Raw genomic sequence first — 23,102 nt, forward strand, 5'->3', positions numbered from 1 at the left:
GAAAAGGTAACCTGTGTGCCTGTTAGGATTAAAACTGGAATTGATTGTCTAAACTGGGCGGTAATAAGTCTTTTGTGAACGACTAAGATTGCTTGCGTTTTAGATGGATTGAGTTTCTAACCTGTGTTCTGTGCCCACTTTGATAACAACTCTGACACACGCTGAGGTGACAAAAGTCATGGGGTACCTCTTATTATAGTGCCGGTCCTCCTTTTGCTTGGCGTAGTGCAGCAACTCGGCATGTGTCCATGACAAAACAAGTCGCCGGAAGTCCCCTGCAGAAATCCGCGCCCGGCTGCCTCTATAGCAGCCCATAATTGCGAAAATGTTGCCGGTTCAGGATTTTGTACACCAACTGACCTCTCGATTATGTGCCGTAAATGTTCGCTGGGATTCATGTCGGGCGATCTGCGAGACAAAATCTTTCGCCCAAATCTTCTAGAATGTTCTTCATACCAGTCGCGGACAATTGTGACACGGTGACATGGCCAATTGTAATATAAAAAATTCCATTCGTGTTTGGCAACATGAAGTCCATGAATGGCTGCAAATGCTCTCCAAGTAGCTCAACATAACCACTTCCAGTCGACGATCGATTCAGTTGGACAAGAGTACTCAGTCCATTCCACGTAAACACACAATTATGGAGCCACCACCAGCTTGCACAGTGCGTTGTTGACAATTTGGTTCCACAGCTTCGTGGGATCCGTACCACACTCGAACCCTACCATCAGCTCTTACCAACTCAAATCGTGACTCGTAACACTACGCTACGATTTTCCAGGATCGAACTGATATGGTCACGAGCCCAGGAGGGGCGCAGGCGATGTAGTGCCGTTAGCAAAGGCACTCGCGTCTGTCGTCTACATCTACATCTACATCTACATCTACATCTACATCCATACTCCGCAAGCCACCTGACGGTGTGTGGTGGAGGGTACCTTGAATACCTCTATCGGTTCTCCCTTCTATTCCAGTCTCGTATTGGTCGTGGATAGAAAGATTGTCGGTATGCCTCTGTGTGGCCTCTAATCTCTCTGATTTTTTCCTCGTGGTCTCTTCGCGAGATGTACGTAGGAGGGAGCAATATACTGCTTGACTCCTCGGTGAAGGTATGTTCTCGAAACTTCAACAAAAGCCCGTACCGAGCTACTGAGCGTCTCTCCTGCAAAGTCTTCCACTGGAGTTTATCTATCATCTCCGTAACGCTTTCGCGATTACTGAATGATCCTGTAACGAGGCGTGCTGCTCTCCGTTGGATCTTCTCTATCTCTTCTATCAACCCTGTCTGGTACGGATCCCACACCGGTGAGCAGTATTCAAGCAGTGGGTAAACATGTGTACTGTAATCTACTTCCTTTGTTTTCGGACTGCATTTCCTTAGGATTCTTCCAATGAATCTCAGTCTGGAATCTGCTGCCATGACCGATTAACGCCAAATTTTGCCGCACTATCCTAACGCATACGTTTGTCGTATGTCCCACATTAAGTTCTGTGGTTGCTTGTCTGTTAGCACTGACAATTGTACGCAAACGTCGGTCCTCTCGCCATTAAGTGAAGGCCGTCAGCCGCTGCGTTGTCCCTGGTGAGAGGTCATTCCTGAAATTTGATATTCTCGAGGCACTATTGATATTGTGAATATCGGGATACTGAATTCGTTAACAATTTCCGAAATGGTATGTCCCACCTGTCGAGCTCCAACTACCAATCTGCGTCAGAGTCTGTTAATTCCGGTCGTACGGCTGTAATCATGTCGGAAACCTTTTCCCTTGAGTCACTTAAGTACACTCATGCTCATAAATTAAGGATAATTGCAGAATGTGGTGCCACACAACGTGGCACTACACAAAGCTGGCGCTAATGGCATAGGTACGAAGGGAACACATACAACACAGACTGTCCCGAAACAAATGTGCTACAAAACGCCACTGCTTCCTGCGCATGTACCCCGACATCAGTATGGGATATGATCACCATGCACACGTACACAGGCCGCACAACGGGTTGGCATACTCTGGATCACGTGGTCGAGCAGCTGCTGCGGTACAGCCTCCCATTGTTGCACCAGTGCCTGGCGGAGCTCCTGAAGTGTCGTAGGGGTGTGAAGACGTGCAGCGATAAGTCAACCGAGAGCATCCCAGACGTCGTCGAGGGGATTTAGGTCTGGAGAACAGGTAGGCCACTCCATTCGCCTGATATCTTCTGTTTCAAGGTACTCCTCCTCGGGAGCAGCTCGGTGGGGCCGTGCGTCATTATCCATCAGGAGGATGGTGGCACCCACCGCAGTCCTGAAAAAGCGGACATACTGGTGCAAAATGATGTCCCGATACACCTGACCTGTTACAGTTCCCCTGTCAAAGGCATGCAGGGGTGTACGTGCACCAATCATAATCCCACTCCACACCATCAAACCATGACCTCCATACAGATCCCTTTCGACGGCATTAAGGGGTTGGTATCTGGTTCCTGGTTCACGCCAGATGAAAACCCGGCGAGAATCACCTGAACTCGTCCGTGAACATAACCTGGGACCACTGTTCCAATGACCATGTAATGTGTTCTTGACACCAGGCTTTTTGGGCTCTGCTGTGCCCAGGGGTCAGTGGAATGCACGTTGCAGGTGTCCGGGTGAATAAACCATGTCTGTTCAGTCGTGTGCAGACTGTGTGTCTGGAGACAACTGTTCCAGTGGCTGCGGTAAGGTCCCGAGCAAGGCTACCTGCAGTACTCCGTGGCCGTCTGCGGACTCTGATGGTGAGATATCGGTCTTCTTGTGGTGTTGTACACTGTGGACGTCCCGTACTGTAGCGTCTGGACACGTTTCCTGTCTGCTGGAATCGTTGCCATAATCTTGAGATCACACTTTGTGGCACACGGAGGGCCCGTGCTACGACCTTTTGTGTTTGACCAGCCTCCAGTCGCCCTAGTATTCGACCCCTCATAACGTCATAAATATGTGTTCTTTGAGCCATTGTCAACACACAGTCACCATTAGTACGTCTGAAAACGTCTGCACACTTACTGGCTGCACCGTACTCTGACATGCACCAACACATCTCTGCGTACGTGTATTGCTGCTAGAGCCACCGTGCGACAACCGCAGGTCAAATGCACCGCACGGTCATACGCCGAGGTGATTTAAACCCCTCAGACCTCCCAACAGAGCGTTTTTCACCATGTATCAGCATTATCCTTAATTTATGAGCATGAGGCCGCTTATACCTGGCGTACGCTATACTACCGCCATTTGTATCTCGCTTTTGTCACCTCAGTGCACATCCCACCGACGTTTCACGACGAAACTGCATATAACATCCACTTTCCCTTTTGTTGGGGTTAGCAGGAAATTTTTTCTGCGGGACAGCAAGGAAGAAGCCATGTTTTCCACTGTTTTCCATCGAGCCGGCCCGCCCTACGCGCGTTACGCAGGAGACGTCCGATAATCGACTTTGGGCGGAGGTGGGCCGGGAAGGGGCCACGGTGCGGGACCTAGGCTTATATTGTCAATAAAAGCGGCGCACAAGAGGCCGCCAATCTCTCAGCGGGCGGGTCCTCCATAATAAAGAAGTAGCGGCCGGGCGGGCAAAGCAGGGAGGACCAGCAGCGGCTCCGCACTCGGCGAGTGCCGTCTGCCACAGGCGTGCGTGTGGCGTCTTCATTGAGAACCTCCCCATTATGGACCGCTGCTGTGGCAATAGTTGTCGATGAAACGTCGTTATTGCCTATTTTCATCAGCCATCAAGAATCTCTTCGCTTTCTTACCCTACGGCACGAGCTGCCAGCTGCAGGATCGCTGTAACAGCTTTTACTCCCTTAGTCGCGTGATTCATTTCTTTTGTCAAATTTGCAAATATATTACTTAACAGATGCTAAGTGAAATGTGGTAATGGTAGTGACAAACAAAAATCACAATAGTAATCCATTGTAGTTGCTACATATTTTATTACAACGAAAAGCATTATAAAATCTCAATCACAATAATACAGGAGACTGCCTTACAAGTCCAGATCACTTGGAGAAATAACAAATAAATTTCTTTAACCGGAACAAGAATATGACTAGGTAAATATACTCAGGTAAAGCTTTACTTAAGTAGTACAAATGTCTATACAATCCTATCACAAATCTCATTACTTCCAATCAGCTGAGATACAGATTAAGGGTAAGAACACAGATCTTTTAAGGTTTGGGTAGCCAACTTCCCTATACAAAACTATATACAAATGACTAAAACAATTAAGAAGGTGCTTCAAGTTTAGTTACTCAGTTGATTAATCAATATTATTCTTTGAATGATTACAACTATAACATGACCATATGACAATACCACTAAAATGAGGTTGCTTCAATATTACGTATGAATTAGCAATAGACGGAGGAAAACAAAGGATCCACGAGACACGAAATGACATAGAAATGTACTCAACTTTGCCCTGCAACTGAGCTTCAGATGCTATAATTCTCCACCGGAAATGTGGACTCACGCAACAGTGACAACATAACCCGAGATGTAAAGGAGAGGACAGGGCCTTAAATATCTCTCTGCCCCGGTGATGCTCTGCTCCCAGTATGCTCGCGTCGACCGCTTCCAGTTATCTGTAACACAACACACATCAACGGCAGACAGTATTCTGAGACACAAACTACACAATCTTATCCAAAGAGCAGGTGATCAATACAACTGAATAGAAACAAATTAGCCTCCGTGAGTTACTTGGCCGGTGCCAGCTCTTAAACTTTGGTTAACAAGTTCGCCAAAAATCGTGCCCTAAAGTTAAGATGAGCAGAATTATCTCGGCATACCTTTACACGCCAAACTACCAAATGAACTACAAGATAGAATAGAGGACGTATCGCGGCGTGTCTTGAAACGCCAGAGCCGGACTTACTTACTACTCGTTGAACTTCTAGCTACGTCTTTAGCCACGCTTCATGTCGGTTGGTTAGGCGTAGCCACAGTTCCTCAACTGCCGTTAAGATAGTCACGAACCGAGGTAGGTGATCAACAACTGAAACAATTCCAAAGGATTTTTAGTACACTGGTATATTCAATTAAGCCGCACGCAACCCACCGAAGCAACTCGGCGACTCCAATTCAATCGGCCGGCGTAACTTGTAACAGACTCGAAGGAGCTTGTCCTTCCGATCTCTAGGACAACCAAATCACCATGGGCGGTGGATCTGCCCTCACGACTCAACACGCCATAGCCGCAGGCCATGCTCCTTCTTTGTCCAACTCGTCCTCTTGCCGTCCTACCTACGTACACATTCCCACGTGACTCTCGCTCACCGCCAATCCCGACACACCTCCTTAGCAGAGCGCACGCGCTGCCGTTAAATCCGCACCGCCAAAGATGAGCAGAAGACAAATAAGCATCGAAGTCGACTCAAAGGTCAAAACAACGATCGATGGACACTGGCGCCAGAAACGCATCAACTTACTAAGGAACAGAGACATTGTTGGACAGAAATAATGACAGGCAGTGACGGATGACATGATAAACAATACGTATGTAGTACAGTTGTTCAAATGTGTGTGAATTCCTAAGGGACCAAACTGCTGACGTCATCGGTCCCTAGACTTACACACCACTTAAACTAAATTATGCGAAAAGCAACACACACACACACACACACACACACACACACACACACACATGCCCGAGGGAGGACTCGAATCTCCGGCGGGAGGGGCCGCGCAATCCGTGATATGGCGCTTCAAACCGCGCGGCCACTCCGAGCGGCGGAGTAGAATATTTATAACAAAAAGTGGCCCGGATTTCACAACATGGGAAAGCAAGATAACAAACATAAATGATGATCGTCTCTGCACACGTCAGACTTCCTACATAATGCCCCCCTCAGGCACTGATACACATTTTGCATCCGTTATTCATGTTGGGTGACAAACTGTTGAGGAGTCCTCGGGGGACATTGCCCCACTCCCGTCTAAGGGCCGTTTTCAGTTCTTGCACGGCTCGGGGAGGGGTTCTTTTTTGACAAACGCCCTTCCAAGAGCGTCCCAGGCATCCTCTGTAAGAATGAGATTTTCACTCTGCAGCGGAGTGTGCGCTGATATGAAACTTACTGGCAGATTAAAGCTGTGTTCCGGACAGAGACTCGAACTCGGGAGCTTTTCCTTTCGCGGGCAAATGCTCTACCAACTGAGCTACCCAAGCACGACTCACACCCCGTCCTCGGAGCTTTTCTTCTCCCAGTACCTCGTCTCCAACCTTCCAAATTTTACCGAAGCTCTCCTACGAACCTTGCAGAACTAACACTCCTGAAAGAAAGGATATTGCAGAGATATGGCTTAGCCACAGCCTGGGGGATGTTTCCAGAATGAGATTTTCACTAGAAGTAAGGCTGTGAGGAGGCGGCGTGAGTCGTGCTTGGGTAGCTCAGTTGGTAGAGCACTTGCCCGCGAAAGGCAAAGGTCCCGAGTTCGAGTCTCGGTCCGGTATACAGTTTTAATCTGCCAGGAAGTTTCATGCTCTATAAGGGTTAGGACGGGGGAGTAGCAGGCCGTTCCGTACTTTCCGTATCTCCACTTTTCAGTGTCTCTGACACCTTAGCGGTCCTATTTGGCGGGTATTGTCGTCCATAAACAGACAGACATGGTCTAGAATAATCTCCCTGCAGTATCACTGTGCTGTAACGGTACTTCGCGCAAAGACATGCAGTGGTGTGAGGCCGTAGTGCATAATGCCTGCACACACCATAACTCCTGCGCCGTACTGATGACGTTCTTGAACATTCTTTGGTGTGTAAGCTTCTCCTTTCTCTTTAGACTAACTTGTGGCCAGAATCAATTGCCGCAATGAAGGGGGATTCGTCGCAGAACATCACTCTGGACCACTGTTGCTTGTCTCAACCAACACGCTCCTCCAACACCAACAGAGAACTCTTTCTCGACGATGGTATGGTTGAAGTGAAATTAATTTAACAGGGTTCCGAGTGTACAGACGAGCCTGACTTAATTGCGGCCAAATTGTTCTGGCAAAGCCACGCGTACAGATAGCGGTTGCTAGGTCTGCAGCGATCTGCTTAGGTGTGAGGTGTCTGTTCCTCTTCGCCATTATGGATACACATCGATCCTCTTACGGTTTAGTGGTTTGTCTACGACAATCGGCAAGCTTTCGCATAGCATTTTTACCTTTGGCGACCTCTTTAAGTCGCGAGATGACACTTTTGGACGCAACCTTTACTGTAGCCACTGTGGTGACACTTTTATCGGCTTCGAGGCATCCAAAGGCTCATCCGCATCAAAGCACTCAAACGATCTCTTGCAGACATGTTGCTGTACCACAAGGAACGTCGTATTAACTGGTTCCATTACAGCCTCCGTCAAACACAGTACTGCATGAACCGTCGAATATATAGTGCTTGCCGGCCGCTGTGGTCGAGCGGTTCTAGGCGCTTCAGTCCTGAACCGCGCGGCTGCTACGGTCGAAAGTTCGAATCCTGCCTCGGGCATGAATGTGTGTGATGTCCTTAGGTTAGCTGGTTTAAATAGTTCTAAGTTTTAGGGGACTGATGACCTCAGATGTCAAGTCCCATAGTGCTTAGAGCCATTTGAACCGTTTATTTTATACAGTGTTCGTGCAAAGGCTTCCCTGCAGTTGACACGTTCCGCCCTTTATCTTTCCTTTTACCGTCATTCGTCTGGTGTTTCGTAGCAATTGTCGGTTGTTCCGTAGCAAATGTCTGTCGCTTCCTAGTAAATATCAGTTGTTTCCTATCATTGTCAAGCAGTGTATTTATCAAAGTGTATGGTGGACAAGAAAAGGAAACATACACCCTGATACATCTGATTATTGTGTGAACAGTATCTGGCAAGATCTTTGCAAACTACACTCCTGGAAATGGAAAAAAGAACACATTGACACCGGTGTGTCAGACCCACCATACTTGCTCCGGACACTGCGAGAGGGCTGTACAACCAATGATCACACGCACGGCACAGCGGACACACCAGGAACCACGGTGTTGGCCGTCGAATGGCGCTAACTGCGCAGCATTTGTGCACCGCCGCCGTCAGTGTCAGCCAGTTTGCCGTGGAATACGGAGCTCCAACGCAGTCTTTAACACTGGTAGCATGCCGCGACAGCGTGGAAGTGAACCGTATGTGCAGTTGACGGACTTTGAGCGAGGACGTATAGTGGGCATGCGGGAGGCCGGGTGGACGTACCGCCGAATTGCTCAACACGTGGGGCGTGAGGTCTCCACAGTACATCGATGTTGTCGCCAGTGGTCGGCGGAAGGTGCACGTGCCCGTCGACCTGGGACCGGACCGCAGCGACGCACGGATGCACGCCAAGACCGTAGGATCCTACGCAGTGCCGTAGGGGACCGCACCGCCACTTCCCAGCAAATTAGGGACACTGTTGCTCCTGGGGTATCGGCGAGGACCATTCGCAACCGTCTCCATGAAGCTGGGCTACGGTCCCGCACACCGTTAGGCCGTCTTCCGCTCACGCCCCAACATCGTGCAGCCCGCCTCCAGTGGTGTCGCGACAGGCGTGAATGGAGGGACGAATGGAGACGTGTCGTCTTCAGCGATGAGAGTCGCTTCTGCCTTGGTGCCAATGATGGTCGTATGCGTGTTTGGCGCCGTGCAGGTGAGCGCCACAATCAGGACTGCATACGACCGAGGCACACAGGGCCAACACCCGGCATCATGGTGTGGGGAGCGATCTCCTACACTGGCCGTACACCACTGGTGATCGTCGAGGGGACACTGAATAGTGCACGGTACATCCAAACCGTCATCGAACCCATCGTTCTACCATTCCTAGACCGGCAAGGGAACTTGCTGTTCCAACAGGACAATGCACGTCCGCATGTATCCCGTGCCACCCAACGTGCTCTAGAAGGTGTAAGTCAACTACCCTGGCCAGCAAGATCTCCGGATCTGTCCCCCATTGAGCATGTTTGGGACTGGATGAAGCGTCGTCTCACGCGGTCTGCACGTCCAGCACGAACGCTAGTCCAACTAAGGCGACAGGTGGAAATGGCATGGCAAGCCGTTCCACAGGACTACATCCAGCATCTCTACGATCGTCTCCATGGGAGAATAGCAGCCTGCATTGCTGCGAAAGGTGGATATACACTGTACTAGTGCCGACATTGTGCATGCTCTGTTGCCTGTGTCTATGTGCCTGTGGTTCTGTCAGTGTGATCATGTGATGTATCTGACCCCAGGAATGTGTCAATAAAGTTTCCCCTTCCTGGGACAATGAATTCACGGTGTTCTTATTTCAATTTCCAGGAGTGTAGTTCAGAGGTGAGCTATCCGAGAGTTTCCTCATCAGAACAGGGGCATACAATTCGATGATCTCTCCTACATTCTCTTCAATTGCGTCCTAGAGAAAATTATCACAGAATGGAAGGCATTGCAACCAACAGGAGATAGACTACTGCATGGGTACAAATAAGATAACCTCAATGTACCACGCCTAGCTGTTGCCGATTATCTTACCTTACTAACGGACATTATAAAAGAGGCTACTTGCAACCCACAGAACCTTTTTACAGCGTACTGTTTAAGATCGGCTTGAAGATCAACTTCCAGAACACTGTATTCAAGACTCACGTCAAGAAAGCACCCTCTACAATCCATGAAAAAGTACCAGCAGTCAAGAATCTAGAAAGGTGGATAGGATCTCTACAAATTCAAGCAAGTACCTAAATGTAGACACGAAATCTGAAAGGGCTTACTACTCTTGAACAATAATCTGCTCGTGCAAGTGCCTCTCCAAGAACCTCAAACTCCGACACAACAACATGGTAGTAAAATACTCTGTTTCGTAGGCGTCCGAGTGCTTCATAATGGCCAGTAAGGGTGCACTCAGGGAAGAGATCAAGGAATAGAGGATCATGAGGAGCGTACTAGGACCCATAAGAGTAGAGGAAGGCAACTATGTAGCCCGGAGACGAACTGTACAAACACCAGGAGTATTGTCACGTGTATAGCGAAAAGGAAACTGATCTTTTGCGGAATCACAAAAGACTAATCAACGGGATCTTCACAGTGATAAGTCTGGACAAGATTTCTGACAGCAAATGGATCGCATCGGTAAAATCGGATCTGGAGAAAAGACAATACCGACTGTGGTTCCGGCAAACCATCCGAGGGCGTTTTCTCAATGGCCCTTACCAGTAAGAAAATCCCAGGGACCAACTGGACAGAGTACAGAAAGCTGGTTCACAGTGAGAAAATGAAGCAGCACTCGAAGAAGAAGAGAATAAAACCTTTGCAAACAAGGGAAATTCCAGCATTGTACGTATAAATTTGAAACTTTTTTTAAATTTTTGTATATCGACTTCAATGACAGACTGATCATCTCCAGTGCTGAAGTAAAATAAAAACTCACAAAATCAAATCTGAACGATCAATGCACTAACATAAGCTTCAATTGGAAACAGAGAACACTGAGTTTTGCAAGGTAACATATATACCAAACCTAAATTCGTGCCGGCCGCTGTGACCGAGAGGTTCTAGGCGCTTTAGTCTGGAACAGCGCTGCTGCTACGGTCGCAGGTCCGAATCCTGCCTCAGGTAAGGATGTGTGTGATGTGCTTAGGTTAGTTAGGTTTAAGTAGTTCTAAGTCTAGGGGACTGATGACCTCAGAGGTTAAGTCCTATAGTGCTTAGAGTCATTTTGAACTAACTTCGAACACAGGTGTTCACAGTGAGGAAGATGCTAGTTCCTGGCAGTTATGATTCAAACTGAGCCAGCTGCTTACAAGCACCTAAGCATCTAAGCTCCAGATTTCTGGTGGATGCCGTCAGCGACTTCTTCATTGAATTCTTTTACCCATATAGCAGCATTAGTATGGCAGAAAACAGTAGGTTGTACAGGTATTTGTATTAAATGAAACAGAATTTGTAGAGTTAAAACAGTTTCATAAAATAGTGCAAGAAAATACGAACGCTTCTAGCACTAACAAGGTTGTTGAATCGAATTACAAGCGATTTCGAATTGCTTGTGAACAATGGAATCATCTTTCTAGAAATATGTTTAGTGAACCATGAGAACGTCAATAAATATGTAGCAGATGTTTAAAATACATATATTTCTTCTTAAAATATCTCGTCCAGCTGCAACTGGAATCAAGATCATACAATGTAAGAGTTGAGCCGGCCGCGGTGGTCTAGCGGTTCTGGCGCTGCAGTCCGGAACCGCGGGACTGCTACGGTCGCAGGTTCGAATCCTGCCTCGGGCATGGGTGTGTGTGATGTCCTTAGGTTAGTGAGGTTTAAGTAGTTCTAAGTTCTAGGGGACTTATGACCTAAGATGTTGAGTCCCATAGTGCTCAGAGCCATTTGAACCAATGTAAGAGGGCGTTGTTGTATGATCTTCTTTTGACTTTCATTTCCAGGTGGACAACATATTTTTAACTCTATAATTCCAGTTTTTTATTTAGTAGTAAATCTTTGTACAACCTGCTGTTATCTTCTGTACAAGAAAAAGCTATTAACGTAAAGGTATTCAGTTTAGAGGTGCTGATGGCGTACACTACAAACAGGGACCTTAACCCCGTAGCTTCTTGCAAGCAGCCACCTCAGTTTGAATCTTACTTGCTAGGTGGCATATTCTTCACTATGAACACCTACACTGATCATGCAGAACATTATGCATCCACGTAATAGGCGGTACGTCCACATTTGGCACGGATAACAGCGGCGACGCGTCGTGGCTTGGAAACAATGAAGCATTGGTAGGGCGCTGGAGGAAGTTGGCACCACATGTGCGCAATCACGCCACCTAATTCCCATAAATTCCGGAGAGTGGGGCGATAAGCTCTGACGCCCACGTCCAATCACATCTCAAATGAGTTCGATGGGGTTCGGATCTGGCGATCTGGGGGACCAGCTCATCAATTGGAATTCACCGCTGTGTTTCTCGAACCGTTCTATCACACTCCTGGCTTTGTGACGTAATGCGCCATCTTGTTCTTAAATTCCACTGCCGTCGGGAAACATGATCGTCATGAATAGCTGTATGCCTTACGTGGTCTGCAACCAGTCTATGATACTTCCTGGTTGTTCTGCTGCCTTGTGCGAGCTCCACTGGAGCCATGGACGCTCACGTGAATGTTCTCCAGACCATAAAGCAGCCACCACCAGCTTGTTTCCTGTAGTACCGGTGTCAAGGAACTGGAAGCCATCTAAAACAGAAAGTTAAGAAGCACGAAGAAACTATTACACATAACAATGATTATTTAGATTTATGAGTCCTGAAAAATAGCTTTGCTCAGTTTCCAGACAGAACACAAGAAGACACAGTCATAACGTAAGGAAAATTCGCTATGTTCTTTGCAAAATAATTGTTTCTATTAAGCTCCGCAATGAATTTGAACTTATGTTACTTGGACATGAAACAGCAGAACGTAACAATGTTGGAACAGTCAGAGGGCCTTAAATACCGTTGTAAAAGAGCACGTGAACAATGCTACATTATTTAAGGGTATGTACAAAATGATTTCCTAGATTGTAGAGTGTATGTTACCTGTGTTCCATGAGAAAATTAAAGCACAAATAGCTAAGCAGAATTTTTGCTACGTCTGATCTATCTCCTAAATTTCAGTTGGATGGAGTATTTATTCATCTATTATCTACTGGAGAGCTTATTGAAAGAATTCGGACATTTTTAAATCTGTCTGGTAACGATCCTCCTCAGCAGCTTGCATTTAATACGCCTACCCGATAATGTCTAAGAACAGAATGGAAAACTAACACCTCAAAGCTATGATGCTGCTTGCGTCATGCAGGAACAACTTACAGGACTCAAACAATGTTAAGAGAATATCATGCCGCTTGTAGTGTACGTGGCTATGCACACCAACTGATCTTAATTCTTACCCAAGCTACAAGCAAAATAAACAACTAAAATTGTTTTAGTACTAGTCCAGTTTCCAATATTCTTTTCTCACTAATCTAAAAAAATTACCGATCTCAATACAGCTGTGAAGTAGTCCCTCGTGGATCAGCCACAAGCTGGAACTTTAAATGGAGGGCAGTCCTTACAGTTCATGAGAAGAAACAGGCCATTCTATTCTAGAATGTCTTTAACACATCGAAGATACCAAGAACCAGACGATTATGCGAATCAAGCGTATGGTCGAAGGATGAAACCGCATCAGCCGAAGTTCTTCTTTTGGTTAGAGGTATTTTATAAAATAATGCTCAACGTGAATATCTTGTAGAGCCAATTGCAAAAGAGCACCACTGCCCCTGTCTCAATAAAGTAAACAACAACAACATTCAAAAATGAAATTTAGAAAATTAGGGAGAACATAGCTGATATCATAATCAAGAAAGAACTTGTTGTTGTAGTGGTCTTCAGTCCAAAGACTGTTTCGACGCAGTTCTCCATGTTACTCCATCCTTCCATCCTATGCAAGCATCTTCATCTTCGAGCACCCACTGCAACCTACATCCCTCTGAATCTGCTTCTGTATTCATTTCTTGATTTTTAACCCCACGCTTCCCTCCACTACTAAATTGGTGATCCCTCGACCCAGAATGAGTCCTACCAGCCGATCCTTTCTTTTAGTCAGGTTCTACTACAAATTTCTCTTCTTCCGAATTCTACTCAGTACGTCCTCAATATTTAAATGACTTATCATCTAACTTTAGCATTCTTCTGTAGCACCACGTTTCTAAAGCTTCTATTTTCTTCTTGTCTAAACTCTTCATCGTCCATACTGCACTTCCGTACGTGGCTGCACTCCATATAAATACTTTCACAGAGGACTTCCTGACACTTGAATGTGTACTCGATGTTAACAACCTTCTCTTCTTCAGAAACGCTTTCCTTGCCATTGCCAGTCTACATTTTATGTCCTCTCTACTTCGACCATTATCACTTATTTTGCTCCCCAAATAGCAAAACTCCTTTACTACTTTAAGTGTCTCATTTCCTAATCTAATTCCCTCAGCATCACCCGACTTAATTCGACTACATTCCATTATCCTCGTTTTCCTTTTGTTGACGTTCATCTTATATCCTCCTTTCAAGACACTGTCCATTACGTTCAACTGCTCTTCCAAGTCCTTTGCTGTCTCTGACAGATTTACAGTGTCATCTGAAAACCTCAAAGTAAGTTGAAGGAGGACGACTGCTATCAGTTGCAGCTGGACATTAAGCGGAATCAGAGGCGACGAGCGAAATTGTGTCCCAGGCCGGAATTCTAACTGGGGAATTCCTGCTTATTGGGCAGTGCGGTAACCACTCCGCCATCCGGGACACAGCGCTACGCAATTGCACATACTATCTCGGTACGCCTCACAGACAATCCACACGCCCACCAAGCGCCACCTATCTGCTGTCCCTTCAATTTACATGTAGTGTTTAACAGCTGCGGGATGTGGGTGGTGCTCTTTCGAAGGAACAGACGCCGTGCATTCAAAGAAACCTCAAAGTTTTTATATCTCCTCCTTCGACTTTAGTTCCTAATCCAATTTTTTCTTTTGTTTCCTTTACTGCTTGCTCAATACGCCGACTGAATAACACGGGGATATGCTACAACTCTGTCTCACTCCCTTCTCAACCAGTGCTTCCCCTTTCGTGCCCCTCGACTCATAATTGCCATCTGGTTTCTGTACAAATTGTAAATAAACTTCGCTCCTTGTATTTTACCCCTGCCACCTTTAGAATTTGAAAGAGTCTATTCCAGTCAAAATTGTCAAAAGTTTTCTCTACGTCTACAAACGCGATAAACGCAGGCTGGTCTTTCGTTAACCTATCTTGTATGAGAAGTCGTAGGGTCAGTATTGCCTCACATGTTCCAACTTATCTTCTCCGAGCTCGGCTTCTATCAGTTTTTCCATTCTTCTGTGGAGGATTCGTGTTAGTATTTTGGAGCCGTGACTTATTAATCTGATACTTCGGTAATATTCACACCTGTCAGCGCCTTCTTTCTTTGGAATCTGAATTATTATAATCTCCTTGAAGTCTGAGGGAATTTCGCCTGTCTCATACATCTTGCTCCCTAGATGGAAGTTTTTTGTGATGGCTGGCTCTCTCAAGGCTATCAATAGCTCTAAAGGAATTTTTTCTACACCAAGGCCTTGTTTCGACTTACGTCTTTCAGTGCTTTGTCAAATTCCTCTATGTCCTCATCCATTTCTATAATATTTCCTTCAAGTACATCTCCCTTGTATAGACGCTCTATATACGCCTCCCACCTTTCTGCTTTCCCTTCTTTGCTTACGACTGATTTTCCATGTGAGATCTTGAGATCTTTGTTCGTGGAAAAGAATTTCCACCTATTGCATATACTAAAATACAATAATAGTATCATATGGAAGAGATTTTTTTTTAAACGTTTCGCGTCACACGAGTATTAAGTAAAGGCTTACAGCTGAAATGAGCGTAATAGCCCTGCTGTACACCGCTTGTATAGATAACCATTTCTCATAAGCAGCTTTCTTCTCATCTACATGCTTCTCTGCCCCTTCATCCTATCACGGTGTATCTTTCCTACGCCTTTCAGTGACTATTTTTCCTCTGATGGCTTCATTTGCAGATTCATGTATTTTCGTACATTTCGTTTGCTGTTCTTTCTGTTACTTAGTCCAACTTCGTACCTAACCTCATCTGACACACAAGAACTTAGTTGAGTGATTGCTGAAACTGTCTATTTTATGGTTGATACTATTCAATGGAATTCCAGTTTCATCAGCTTTTGTTTTACGATTTTACCTTGTTTGTAGGGAAAATAGGTTCATCCTACGACTAAGAAATGATTTGAGCCACTTCCTGGGCTTTCTGACGTCTGAGGTTTTCAGTCCACTGTTTTGTTCAAAATGGCTCTGAACGCTATGGGACTTAACTTCTGAGGTCATCAGTCCCCTATATCTTAGCCTACTTAAACCTAACTAACCTAAGGACATCACACACTTCTATGCCGGAGGCAGGATTCGAACCCGCGACCGCAGCGGTCACGCGGTTCCAGACTGTAGCGCCTAGAACCGCTCGGCCACCCCGGCCGGCCCACTGTTTTGTCTAACAATAATATAATCAATTATCAGTTTTAGATTATGTATGCGTAGCGTCCATGTATATTTGTGGATATCTTTTTGTGAAAACAACCCACTAGCCGTTTCTAATGTTCACGTAAATAAATTTATCTTTCGCCATTATTATTCAAAATAGGTTCTCCGCAACATCCTTCCACCGAATCATTTGATTTGTAGAAACCATTCTGTCATTCAAATCGCCAATTAAAAAAACGTCATTCCGTTTCCCTGCCCTTTCCAAAGTTGTTGTCAGATCAAAATAGAAATCGTCCTTCTCAGTAGTTTCGGCATATGCTGCTATGATTAGCAAGGAATGATTTTTCACATAGACATTTGTTTGCAAAAACCTACGATTGATTTAATCTCAGGATTTTATTCGTTTTTGTGCATCCTTTGAACTCTAGAGATACTTCTGCTCTGGCTTGTTCTTATATCATTCAGTCCAGTACGGGCAAAAAAGTCGTAAACGAGTCCCTAGAGAGAGAGAGACAGCTAACTGTGAGAGCTGAATCTCGGAAACGGGAAATGCAAGCCACGAGAACCGAGATGCATTAGCAGTAACAGTTTGAGCATGTTGAAGCCTTGTGCATTAATGTTAACGGACTCGTGCTGAATGCGAGCGAAGCATTCGGTGTGACTTGATGAGGGCAACTACTATAACTGCTGCAAGCTCCCGATCACTAGTCATGCTACTCAACACCTTTCTGGTCTGTACATGATGCTGTTTGCAATGTGATGCACATTCAGCCATGTTCTGAGATGACGGTAAGTTCTGCATTGTGGCTACTTACGAAGGGACACATCTAGTATCTTCAAGCGACTGCATACGGCTGAAGGCCTGGATATTGTCTTCCATGCTTTTTTTTTACGTTGAGTGCATCCACGGATTATGGTTTCATAGGAGGCGAAGAGGTGCCCATACCCAAAATAACCGGCGGAGGAAGAGCGAAAGGTTACTGTGACCTCACACCAGCTGTGTGGGTGACGTTTAGGTTGCAGGGCCTGTTTAGGGGATAGCCATTCGAAAACACGTACAATTAGTATCGCTGAGCGCCGGCGTGGTCTCTTGTCAAGTAATAGCTCCAACTTTAAAGAATCTGGCCATCTTGTTGGATTTTAATTTGAACTGAATGATGGTTGGCAAATGCATTTAGCCACCTCCACCCGATAGTCCTCCGTGCAGGCATGACATCGGTGGTGTTTGTTGGTTGGAGAAAATAGGTTTTGATATTCAAAATTATTTAGTGAGCTTTTTTAAGTACGAAATTCCGTACTCGGCACCAACAAATTTGTCAGTTCGTCAACAACATGAATCTATTCTCGGCTTTTCTGTGTTATTTTTATTTCGCTCTCCCTTTCTGTTTTATGGTGTGGAAAAATGCAGCCTTGATAACTTCCATATGTGCTGTGCTAGACGAAAAGTCTATCAGTTACACGTTGTTGAAGAAATATTTGGTGATCGATGGCATTAAAGTAGCACGTGGTGAATAATCCCTGCTTTAATGTGTTTAAGAAATTGTTGTAGTAACTTATACGCTGCCAAGGAGAAATTCACCAGCTGGGAGAACGTAGTATCTGCTCATGAGCATCGTGAGTGTCGGTGTAATCTGACACTACTGCTACACGCAAAGAACGACTGAAGGCCATTGCTGACTAAAGGAATTTTTATTAAAACTTCGTGCATGCATACTATTGGTTAATACTCTGATAAATCTAATGTAATGGTTGCACCAGGCCAAAAAATCATTGCAAATGATATTTATTGAAACTCAGTTAACTTAAAAAATCAGCGACTAGGAGGTCCATTGCGTAATAATCATTATAAGTATTATTGCGGAATACGTTTTGTCCCAAGATAGACCTTTTAATTTATGAGAATATTTGTGTAATGATGTGGGCATGCGATATTTAATTTACTAATTTACAGTACAGTTTTCTATTGACTTAAAGAATATTAAGTAGTGGAGAGAATTACGAGGGTTGAATGAAAAGTAATGCCACCACCTTCGTTAATTTGGTTTCAGAAATAATTCTTAGAATGTGATCTTTAATTACCAATATTCACTTTCCCACATAATCACCAGCCATTTGGATATATTTCTGCCAACGATGAACAAGTTTTCAGAAACCGTTACGGAAGAAGTCGACACTCTGTTTCGGCAAACACAGTCTCACAGTCCTCTTAATGTCTTCATCAGAAGCATAATGATGTCCCCGCAGATCGTCTTTCCTTATCGGGAGCAGATGGAAGTCACACGGTGCTAAATCTGGCCTGTATGGAGGAGGCCGTATGGCGGTGAGATTCAGTCTCAGAAGTTCTGCTGTGGTGGCACGTGAAGTGTATGGTTTGGCATTGCCATGTCGTCGTTCCAGAGTTCGTAGCATTGTGATGTAACGCTCTGAATTTATTGATGCTCCATGATCAAGGAAATCAACGTGGATAACACCATCTGCGTCCCAGAACACTGTGGGCATGATTTTTCCAGCTGAGGGCTACGCCTTGATTTTTTATTTTTTATTTTTTTCTGGGGCCCGTCTTTGTGTCGATATTCCACACCGACGTTTCGTCTCCGGGTCGTAGCGGTGTTCCCACATTTCGTCTCCTGTCACAACTGAGTGAAGAAAAGCGTCACCTTCATTCTCGTAACGTGAGAGGAGTTCCTAAAAAATTTCAAGTCTGTGCATTTTCATTTCAGGAGTCAGGAACCGGGGTATCCATCTTGCATAGATCTTCCGATAGCCAAGCAAAGCAATACTGTGACCCACACGTTCCTGTGAAATGCCGATTGTGCTTGCAATTTCTCTCTGAGTGATACGACTATCGTCCTGAATCAATTTGTCGACATTTTGTTTGTGAAACTTGGTGGTTGCTATCACAGGACGTCCAACTCTTTGTTTGTCACGCAGGCCAGATGTTCCCTCCTCAACATCTTTAAACTTACTCGCCCAACGACGCACAGTACTCACATCAATACAATCACCATAAACTGCTTTCATTCTCTGATGAATCTCCTTCGTGGTGACACCTTCTGCTGTCAAGAATTCAATGCCTGCACGTTGCTTAAATCGCATTGACCGACCGTCTGCGCAGGGTTCCATACTTTACACTGTAACAACACAACGGTTCAATGTTAAGGCTTCCCGCCAACTAGAGCTGTAGAGAAGAGGCTATGGAACAAGCCAGTACCTGCCGCACGCCACCAGTGCTGCCAACTGTTGAAGAGTTGCGAAGGTGGGGGCATTACTTTTCAGCCAACCCTCGTATTTCCTCCATGGAATTCGTATTACTTTTTAATAGTTATTTGTTGCGCATTATTGGGGGTTTTGTGTGTTAGGCCCATTTTTAGGGTTCCTTGTCTCAATCGGTAGAAAGAAAAACCCTTAGAGGATCATTTTGTTGTGTGTCTTAGTCATTCCTTGTCTGATGTTTGACTTTTGCCATTGAGAGCCGTCATCTCGAATGGAACACTAATGATTATTTAATAACGGTCGCCTGCATCCAGCATTACCTTATGTCACATTTTATTACAGAAATTAAAGCATTCTCGAAAATCTTGGAATCTGTGGGGCTGATATCTTGCCAGTATCAATGTTGATAACAGGCAAAAATGGCCGACATTCTCGATTCTCGAAATAAATGCAAAATGAAGTTTGCAGGGAACCCCCAGTGCGAGAGTCGTACACTCACCTGACCAACTTTTTTGAAGGATGGTAAATCCAAGCCAGAAGTGTACTACCCAAATCTCTCGGAAATGGGACGTTGGGACAGTTGTTAATCAAACCCAGTGTTTCCAGCCCTATTAGTTATGAGAAATGCATCACTGTCGACCTTTCTGCCAGGACATTACCGACCTTGAAGTGACTTTAGAATGACTTTAGTGGCGCTGCGACTTCAAGCTTATGTGGGATTGTTAGACGCTGTTCGTCTTATCTCTCACTGCATCTGCTATGGCGTTTGATGATTTCTGGTGGGCTGCACAATGTCGGAAGCGCCGATGGGAATTCAGGATTAGGCTAAACATAAGTTCAGAGACGTCTCTTTAACAACAATCAGTAACAGCATGGAAGGGGAGGAAAAGAAAAAAATGAGTCTGACTCAATTTTTTGATGATTCGAAATGTGGATATAGTGAAAGTGATATGTTTGAGAGTGAGAGAGAATTAAAGGAAAGAAGGAGGTGGAGTCGAGTAGAAGTTGCGGTGCTTCAGGAGATGAGAATGCGCCAAGATTGCTCTGCGACATTCAGGCAAATGTTCAGGGAAATTAGGGACTCTAATACTGTTAAATTGTAGTCTAATACGGTCAAATCAGATAAGTTATTAGTTCTAGAGAGTTAAAGTCTGATTTACAATTTCGATCTAGTGACTTAAGAAAGTTTAGTTGACAAAAATATATGAGATAAACTATGCAAGATATTGTAAATAACTGTTACGTAGATAATAGTTAGAGAGTCCTTCATATCTAACAGTACTTGTTCACGTAATTAATTTAACTAGTAAGAGGAAATCACCTCTTACTACCTCTATTGAAACTTTATGGTTTATCGGCCTATCACCATTAACGACAGGAACAAACCTGAGCCACGTAATAGCTTAGTGTAGAAAAGTGGTGGACTTACAGACTTTAACTGGTGCTTCTCAGCATATGTTAAAACCTGTATGACTACTTTTTTCAGGTTTCAACAGGTGCTTCGATGCGTAAACTTCAGTACAGTAGTTATGTTGCAATGGCTATTAATGATTATGTTACAGACTGTATTCAGTATTTGCATGGAATGGAGTTACATCAAAGAATAAGCTCAACTGAAGGAAAAAAAAATGTTGTATCGCTCCTGAAAGGAAGATAATCATCACACGTCGTACTTTGGGACTAACAGGCTAATTTTACATATCAAATGATATGTAAGTAACCCCTTTCCTCATTTACTGGTACCTACATTTCAGTAGCAACGCAAGTCTATAACCGAGAGGAGGCGACGAGTATCGAAAAGCCACTTTACAGATCCACGACAAAGGATAGGTATGGGTGATAAATATCACGTAAGGGACACAGGATGGATCTCGATAGAGTCGCGTGTTTTTTTTTTTTTTTTTTTTTCGCCTCAGAGGGCTAAAAGCGCGTTTAACGCCACAGGAGTACCAAGGGTGAGCCGACGGCGCAGTTCAAATAATTGGATGGACTACATTTTCGGAGGCGGAGAAGGAAATACGTAGTCAAAACAGCATGCGACACTCATGTGAACAGTGCATGACATTTGCTTATATATTTATGAAAGCTAGTAAATGCCTGGACCTCTAGTAGAACGCTCTGTCATTGGCAGAACAGTTTGAAAATTTCGATGAAAGAGAGGTTTCCCCCTTGGAACTTTTCTTTATAGCGGTAGAGTTTTCGGATAGAAAGACCGAAGGTAATGTCTTGAGAGTAGGAGAAACTATTCAGGTACATAGTAGTTTGGTTGGTAGACTCCGAGTGTGGAGGGAGGGTCTTCACAGAAAGGGGAGAGGTAGCTCGATATATGCAATTTGCAGACAAGAAAAGGGTCTCTCTCTCCAAAACTTTGTGGTTACACACGGAGTGCTTAACGCCCTGTGGTCATTTTGGTCACAACGCTCTCTAAACAGATCAGCTGAGAGTCTCGTATATTCTCCAAGTGAAGAGATTGAGAAGAGTCCTACCACTTAATACGTTCTTGCAAGAATTGTGAGGGTATCACTGTGCACGTCGCCCCACCAACCAAGTGAGTGTACAAAGCCACTGCATACAGCCTAGGGACAAGCACTCTTATACTTCGCGGAAGAACTCGATAAGAGTATAGGACTGACACTTCAATCCAAAATAAGCAGTTTTATAGGTTAACAGGCAGTGCGGATCAGGTGCAGTCGTCTGTGATCCTGAACATCCAACGACACACCGTAGGGGAAAGGTAAAGGACGCACTGCAATCGCGCGGGGTGTACGTTACACGTATGATGTTGTGACAAGTGTGGCCCCTTCTCCTTAGTGTTTAGTGTTTAGTTTGGAGTAGTATTCTAAACCCTCTTTCGTGTAGCATTCAGCCAAGCAAGATCTTAATGTTGAACATCAGTTAGGAATGGTTGTCCAACTACGTTAGTTAACATTGTTTATGTGAATACCATTTCTGTTCAGTTCACTTCTTTTCTTGTCTGTTTTAACTTACAAGATAGCAAAGCACTGTCATCTACAATTATCTAATTCTTGCGTCAGGATTCGTGTGTCTCTCTTTAAATTTAATTTTCACTAAACCACTTCTGACCTGAATCTTTTGTAAATATGATAATAAAAATAATCTTTATAGTACAGGGAGTGGATTGTTTGTCCTAAAAGTCGACTACCTACTATCGTTAAATGAAATTACTAGGTAGAGAAACCCATTCAGGAATCCACAAGTAACCGTTCTTCTGATGTCTGACCAATTCCGCGATTCGTACTCCCTACATGGCAGGGCCAGAATGTATGCACTTCTACACATACTCAGAGCAATCTTTGCGTACCAAGTATTGCGGAACAGACTGTAAGAATCACCGCTACGTTAGAAACGAAATTTGGTTAAGGACACCTGATGCCCGTTGGTAATTATTTGAATGGACCTTAAGCTTACGTCCAAAAATGACTTCATGGGCATCATTAGGGAAACTAATTATAAATACCAAAGCCTCTGGCCGGTACCATCTGAAACTGAAATATAGAACGCCGACTAGGCAAGCACTTGATCTCAGGGGCCTACAGGCAAGCAAACATAGGCAGCAATCAATCAGATATACAGAATGAATTAGCTAAGCCTGGTGGGTAGAAGCGGAAAACAAACAAATCACAGTATAACTATTACACATAGAGGATAATCGGAAAGAAGAATGAAATGATCGTAAGAGAATGGAAAGTGAAGAACATATTGCATTTATCAAGTACTTTATTAACATTAAGAGTCTTGTTTATTAAAGATTAAGGGAAACAGAACTGGCTAATAAGTAAGCAGGAAATGGTATTATACATGAAAGAGTTCAGCCATAGTGGTAAGAAATGGGCATAGAGTGGAAGATTTATTCCTGATATTG

Source organism: Schistocerca cancellata, chromosome 1 (genome assembly GCF_023864275.1).
Source record: "Schistocerca cancellata isolate TAMUIC-IGC-003103 chromosome 1, iqSchCanc2.1, whole genome shotgun sequence".
NCBI lineage: Eukaryota > Metazoa > Arthropoda > Insecta > Orthoptera > Acrididae > Schistocerca > Schistocerca cancellata.